The sequence below is a fragment of the Impatiens glandulifera genome, chromosome 7 (genome assembly GCF_907164915.1).
Source record: "Impatiens glandulifera chromosome 7, dImpGla2.1, whole genome shotgun sequence".
Lineage (NCBI taxonomy): Eukaryota > Viridiplantae > Streptophyta > Magnoliopsida > Ericales > Balsaminaceae > Impatiens > Impatiens glandulifera.
Genome location: NC_061868.1, coordinates 8746028 through 8754335, shown reverse-complemented (window position 1 = coordinate 8754335; position 8308 = coordinate 8746028).

Sequence of the window (8308 nt, the reverse complement as noted above, 5' to 3'; positions counted from 1 at the left end):
AAAAGATTATGGGGATGAAAATGTTGTCCTAGAGTTGACATCATGCCTAATTAGTTTTTCTTGTTTTTCTCTTTCAAAAACAAATATGATTTTATGTGCTTCAACCTTAAAGTTGATTAACGAATGACTCTTGTTCTAGTGCTTATTCCTTTCACCATGTTTCCTTTTAGTTCCAAATTCAATAAATAGTGAGCCCCATTGTTGCTTGTAGGATTTCTGTTCATTTGTTTTTTTTCTAAGTGTGGATCCCATTTGTATTATATGAGTCTATGACTAATGACTAGAATTTCTAGACCTAATAAGTAGATTTGTGTGCTAACTGCCCACACCATAAGATACTAATATAGAAAATCTGAACAAACACAATAAGTATATCCGCGTTAATTGACATCAATTATTTTCACATTTTAAAGTTCAAACATCATTAGGGCAGACCACATGATTACAATCTAAACAACCCTCTTAACTAGGGTTTTCAAATGCTAATGATAATCCTAAAACCTAAGAACATAATTCCTCAGAATTATTGTCGGATTGATGCCCTCAATATTTGGCTTAAAGAAGTACAGAGTGAAGGTAGCCGGCTGTCATTTACCATCGAAGGGTCTCCTCTACACTTTCCTAAGTAAAATTTAAAATGTAAGTCATATGTATCTAGTTTATCCATTGTAGGAATACTTTCTAAAATATAATTTAACTTCTTGAAATACTTTTTTCACCTTCGTTCCACCATAAATAAAAAAACTTAAATAATTCAAAAAAACAAATGTGGAGTTTCATCCCGGTTCATTTCAAAATAACAACTTAAGTAAATTATTTTGTTTGATCAAACTTTTTTTAATAATCCAACATAGTTGTTTCTGTAGATCGGCCACTTCAACTCTTGCCAGGTTAAAGCTGATTGATTCACACACTTAGTCATGATTTTGTTTGTGCTAACTTTGAGTTAATTGTTAAATATTGATTTGTTTGGAATTGAAAATTTTATGAACAGAAAGCAGTGGCAGTAACAGTAGCAGTAAATAGTAGTCCATAATGGGCACTTGACCGACAAGATAACAGAAACAGTATTTTACTGTCACCAAAGAAGAAAAAGACCTCTGCCAAAACTCTAAAACCCTGCATAAAAGATAAAGGGTAAAAAATATATAACTATTACTTTTACAATAATGTAATGTAATGTAATGTATTGTATTGTAGTGCTTGTGTTTTGTTTTTGTTTGATCATGGGTTTTTAAATATTTTTATTGGGCCTGTTAGGATGTTTTATATAATTAATATAATTTTATTTATGTCTCTATTTAGTTTATAACATTATATATTAATTAAAATATTATTATTTTTTTAAAAAATTCTTTAATGATATAGTTAATACATTTTAAATATTAAAAAAATTACGTCAAAGTTAACACCCATTCAAGATTTTAAAAATAATATAAAGTTGATTCAGATAACCAACCAACAAATTCTTTTAAAAAAAATTAATAATTTTGTTTCATAAGAAAATATGTTATTTAGGTTTTGAGTATCTAAATGTGTATCCTTATTTAAAATATTGGTTTATAAAAATAAAATAAGAATAGTTGATTATTTAGTTTGTTAAATCGATAAAAAGAAATCAAATTTGATACTTTTATTTTTTCTTATAAAGAAATCACATAGATCTTGATTTACTTTTTTGATATACATAGAAAAAAATGTATATTATAACGAGTAAATGTAGAAGGTGTTACAAAGAGGTGGAGTTGGTGCCTCACCTACTCTTATAGTGCGATGAATGATTGCGATTTAGAACTTATGATGAAACATGAATGAAGATTGGGATGCCCTAAAATAAATATTCTTATTTTTTTTGTTTAAATAATTATACTGTATATATTATTAAATAAATATAAAAAGTTTGTATTATTTTAAGTAAAGTAACCTAGCTTGTTGGATAAATGACATATAACACATAGTGATTTAAGGATTAAATCTTGTAACCCTGAAAATTTTTATTAAACAAATATCAAGATTTGAGAAATTTTAACATTAGTTTACGTGTCATGAATTTTTTACAAATAAAATATTATTTAAATAAATCCTGACAAACGAGAAATTAATTATAAAAATAATTAATTTAGGTTCAAGTTTAGATAATCTTTAGTTTGAAATAATCACGTTAAATTTGATTTTAAAAATATGTATTTAAATTATTAAAAATAATTATTTCAAAGATTAGTTATTTGAAACAGAGTAGCCAATATTTTTTGTTTAAAAAATCAAAGAAAGGTATCCATGTATTTTTAATCCGAGTTTGTTTGTTTGTAGTTGTGGTGATACTTGAAAAGTTTTCGCGCTTCAGCTTTCATATCCGCTTTGAAAACTATCTTTACTTTATAAAATCTTAGTTTTGAAAATTTGTTGTATAAACATTTCATTTTAACCAATTATTCTTTTGGTCTTAGACATGCACAATTTTTGTGTATTAAAATTGTATCAACATTATTTAAGGGTGCGCTTGGTTCAATAAGAGAATATGAATAGGAATGAGATTGATAGATATGTGGAATGAGAATGAGTATGATTGATAGAAGTGTATTGTTTGGTTAAGAGTATTAATCATTCCCAAATTGATAGGGTTTGGATATTTTCAATTATATTTATAATGTTTAGATTTATTAGGGAGAAATATTAATATTATTTTATAATTAAAATTAGATTAATATTTTATTTCATTTTTATTATTTTTATTTAATTAAAATATAAAATGTTATTATTATATTATAATTGTTTAAATATATAAAATATTGAAATGTGTCCTAATCTAATAAAATATAAATATCTAATATTTTATTATATTAATTATATATTTTTTTAAATACATATAAAAAATAATTGAATGATTCAATTTTTTTTATTTATAAATAAAAATTATATATTAATAAAGTCTTTAAAATATTATATATTAATAATTAATCAAATTAAATATAATATTTTACTTATAAATATATATATAACATTCCATAATATTTTTAATAACATTTTTTTATTAAAATATTTTATATTAACTTTTCTAATATTTTTTAAATATTTATTTTATATAAAATTGTTATTTTATTTTTAGTTTTATATTTTAATTAATTTATTATAATTAATTTATTAATATTTAATATATAAATTAATTATATAAAAACAATTTTATGATTATTAGTTATTATAATTATTATAAATATTTTATTTTATTTTATTTTATTAATTATATTTTATTTTATTAATTATATTTTATTTTAAATAATTTATCAATTATTTAAATAATTTATTTCAATAAATAAATTAAAAATTTTATCATTATTTTAATTATAAAAGAACGTCTAATATAATTATACAAGAAAAAATATATATATATTATAATTATAATTATGAGAGAACGTGAAAGAGTGAATATCATAGCAGAGAAAATGCATTACTAGGGAATGTGATTCATTCCTCCCAATTTAGAGAGGAATGAATGATTCCTGAGTATACGTGAATCAAATCAATGTTCTGGAATGAAACTCATCAACCAAACACTTCATTTTATTCTCTTTCCCAATCCTGAAACACTTCATTTTATTCTCTTTCCCAAGTACAAAAACCACTTACTAAATGCTGACACATGTTGTTGATGATGCTTACTAGGGAGGAAAATACCTGAAGAAATTAGTATTTAAAGACATTTGGGTTTAAAAATAAATCACAAACGAGCCCTTATCAAAATATTTTTCTTGGAAATATCCCAAAAATATTTTTAAATTATTTTTTATTCTTTTGGGGATTTTAGAAAATAGTTTAAAGTTCCAAAATTACAAAAATAATTTTAAAAATAAAAAAATACAACCAAAGAGTGTCATGGGTACTAGGTGTGTTTTTATTGGTCGGGGATAAAAGCCCTTAGTCCTGGGTCAGAAGTCCATCGGTCGGGGTTTGAAGATCCTCAGTCGAGGTGCGGTAACCACCGGTCCTAGGTTAGCCTGTGGCTAACTTCATCGGTCCCATGTTTGAAAGTTCTCGGTCGGATGTAAGACTCATCGGTCCCAAGTTTGAATTCTCGGTCGGATCTCTCAATCCAGGTCGAAATTTCACGGTCAGACCTCTCGGTCATAGCTAAGATTTTTCGGTCGGATCTCTCGGTCCTAGTCGGACCTCCTAGTCCTCAAGAACATCAAAACTACATGTTTTGTAGTTTTAATTGAGGCGTGCATTCTTTGATTGAATGGCCTAGGTAACTTTACAAAGCTCTCATGAACATTATGAACATCATCCCAAGATATCATTTGACCAAAATGATGTTCAATTTGTTCAAAATAGTTTTGAGACCAAATATCGAGTTTTTGATTTTTAAGCTTTAATGAAGTGTAAGGAGATGATCAATAACGTTATATTTCATATGGTTGATTGGTACCAAAACATGAACATTAGTTGTTCATTTTGAACAATTTTAGAATTTAAAATTTTGATTTATTTTGAAATTTTGATTTTAATCAAACATGACCAGGATGAATCAAACATGATTCAAATAGGTTCTAAGCATCATTAGAAACATGTTAGAAGCTTTCTAGGCTGCTATTCTTGAGGATTAGCTCAAGAAAAAAAATCGATTTTGAATTTTTCAAATTAAAATTTAAGGTTTTTTAATGTAGATCGAATGATTGTGTTTGGCTTCATTAGAAAGCCCACAAATATTCCTTAGATCGTTTACCAATCAAGAAAACGATTAACTAGACAGTATACCATACTGTCAAAACTAAAATATAAAAATTTCAATTCAAACTAGTAATTCGATATAGATGATGATTGAAAGATTACCAAGGACTGTAGAACACTCCTTACACCTTAGGGAAGCTTTAGGGATCTCTGATCCAAGCTTTAAATTCTTATACAGAATTTCCGAAAATTTAGAAGCTTTGAAGCTTTAATGGTGAATTTCTGAAATTTCTTGATTGAGGGCTTGAGAGTGGATCTCTTCCTTTTGAATCATCAAGGGAGGCTATTTATAGCCTCATAAAGTCGATTTGTGAAACAAGTGGATCGAATTTAGTCAAAAGTCATCAATGACGTTTTGACTGTTCTTGATCCAACTTGCAACTTGCTCGATCAGGCCCTGACGAAGCCTATGATCGTAGGCGAAATGATCATTGTAGTAGGTTGAGCATTTTAGCTTTCGAATCAGCCGATATGGTGGACTAACGACGAAGTTACATCTTTGACAAATAAAAGATGGATTCATCCTTATCTTGTTCTTCGTCGCAAGGAAGAAGGAAAATCAAGCGTGAAACGCCGCCATTTTGGGCGTAAACTTGAACGTGAGACGCTCTGTTAGCATTCCGTCCGTGGTTGGGCGCTTCGTCACATTTCAGCTAAAGACGCTAGAGCGTGCTTTAGCTGATCTTATGATTTACGGAAGCGCGCTCCTTTTGTTGCAGCGAGCGACTCATGGGAGTTGCATGAAAATGCAGCGCCTATCTAAAGGTTATTATTTCGGTTGTAGTGATCCTTCTGAATTTCGGCTACACCCGATTACAAATTTAAGTTTTTATTTTAAACCTTAAAGGTTTATTTGAAATTAAATTTTCTTTTACCTTCTTCGCTTTGTTTTTAAATCTTTTAAAATACACAAATATTTAAATAAATATGACATTTATTTTGTCAATTTATTTTATTTTTGTATATTTTGGGGTTAAATAAATAATTTATTTCGGATAAAATGAATATAACATTCACCCTAAATTATTTATTTTAACCTTTTGATTTTTCTAAAATTAATTTGAAATGAAATGGGTACAATATTTATCATAAATTATTTTATTTATTTTCTTTTGTCATTTTCCTTAATTAATTAAGATTTTATTATCACAATTATTAATCTAATTAATTGTTTAAATAGGGTTTGGCCATTATTTTAATTATTTTAATTTTATTTATTAAAAAATAATCAAAATAATTATATAAATTTTATAAATTGGGTATGTAATTTTTTAGTACTTACAAACCTCGCTAGTGTTATTTTTGTTTTTTTTTTGAATTTGGGTGCCCGTGTGGGAGGGGCCGCCTAGCTAGCCTCACCATAGGGTCGGCTATGGTTATGCCAAACTCTATTGTGAGTTGTTGCGAAGTGATGATAGAGAGACTAGGGGTGAGCAAACGGGTAAACTCAACCCGTATTATCCAACCAATATTCAACCCAAATTAAATTTACCCAACCCATAACCCAACCCATATTCTTTACTAATAAGGGTTGGGTATGGGTTGGGTTGGGTAACCCAAATTATTATTTTTTTTATATTTTTTATTTAACATGTATTTGACTCATTTAACACATTTTAATCCATTTAACACGTTTTTACATTTTAACACGGTTTTCATATTTTTCACGTTTTTGGCACGTTTAACATGTTTTGACACGTTTAACACGTTTTTTACGTTTTAACACGTTTAATACGTTTTTCACACGTTTAACACATTTTTGACACGTTTAACACGTTTTTGGTACGTTTAACACATTTTTGACACGTTTAACACATTTTTCATGTTTTTGGAATGTTTAACACGATTAACACGTTTTGACATGTTTTTCACGATGATTACACATTTAACATATTTTGACATGTTTTTCACGTTTTTAACACGTTTAACACGTTTCGACACGTTTAACATTTTTTTCACGTTTTTCACATTCTGGACACGATTAACACGTTTTTAACATTTATAACACATTTTCACACGTTTTTCACATTTTTCCCATTTTTGGCACGTTTAACACATTTTGACACGTTTTGACAAGTTTAACATGTTTTTCACGTTTTTCATATTCTTGACACGTTTAACATGTTTTTAAATTTTATAACACATTTTCACACGTTTTTCACGTTTTGGCATGTTTAACACGTTTTCCACGTTTAACACGTTTTCTACATTTTTGGCACGTTTTGACACGTTTAACATGTTTTTCACATGTGTAATATATTTTTTTATACATTTAATGTTCCAAACGTGAAAAACATGTTAAACGTGCCAAAAACGTGAAAACGTGTTAAATGTGCCAAAAACGTGAAAACGTATTAAACATATCAAAAATGTGTTAAACGTGCAAAAAACGTGTTAAAACTTGTCAAAACGTGTTAACATGCAAAATCCATGTTAAACATGTCAAAATATGTTTAATGTGCAAACACGTGTTAAATGTGTTAAAATGTCAAAAACATGTTAAACGTGCCAAAAACGTATTAAACATGTAAAAACGTGAAAAACGTGTTAAACATACAAAAACATGTTAAATGTGCCAATAATATGTTAAATGAGCCAAAAATGTGTTAAACGTGTTCAACATGTCAAAAACGTGTTTATCGTGCCAAAATGGGGAAAACGTGTTAACATGTGAAAATTTTGTCAAACTTGTCAAAAATGTGTTAAATGTATTAAACATGTCAAAAACATGTTAAACGCGATAAAAACGTGAAAACGTGTTATTAGTGTGAAAATGTGTTAAACATGTTAAAAACGTGTTAAACGTGCCAAAAACGTGCTAAAAACGTGAAAACGTGCCAAAAACGTGAAACGTGTTAAACAAGTAAAAAAAGTGTTATAGGTTTGAAAACGTGTTAAAAATATTAAAAACGTGTGAAAAACGTGTTAAACGTGTGAAAAACGTGTTAAACATGTGAAAAACGTGTTAAACATGTGAAAAACGTGTTCGACTTAAAGTTGAAAGATGATTAGTTTATATTGGATTAATAATAGAGAATTAAATTAAATTTATATAATTTGGGTAATTTGGGTAACCCTAACCAACCCAAATTAAATCCAACTTATACTCAACCCAACTCAAATTAACTAACCCGAATTAATATTTTGGGTTTGGGTAAATCCAAATTATGCTCACCCCTAATTGAGACGGTGAACTATGTTGGTATTAGACGTTGACTCCTTATTCTGCTTATCTTCTAGTGGACAATTTGACTTGAAATAAACTGTAGAACGTTCAATGATCGTTGTCAACAAATGCGTTTAATTATAATTTTATTATTATGACAATTAAGGATGTTTCATTGGCAAAAATGGTTAAGACAACCGAGAAATTCATTGATCTTTTTGAAGACCTCTCATTGATATTTTTAAGTACCTCTCATTGATCATTTCGAAGACCTTTGTGTTTGTTAAAGTTTGTTCGTTTTGTTTATTTCTTTCTTTGTCATTAGTGAACATTGTTGTGTTGTGCTATTTTTTAATAATTTTTCTATCAATTTTTTAATTTATTGCCGTTGAGCTTAAACGACTCTTATTTATATCA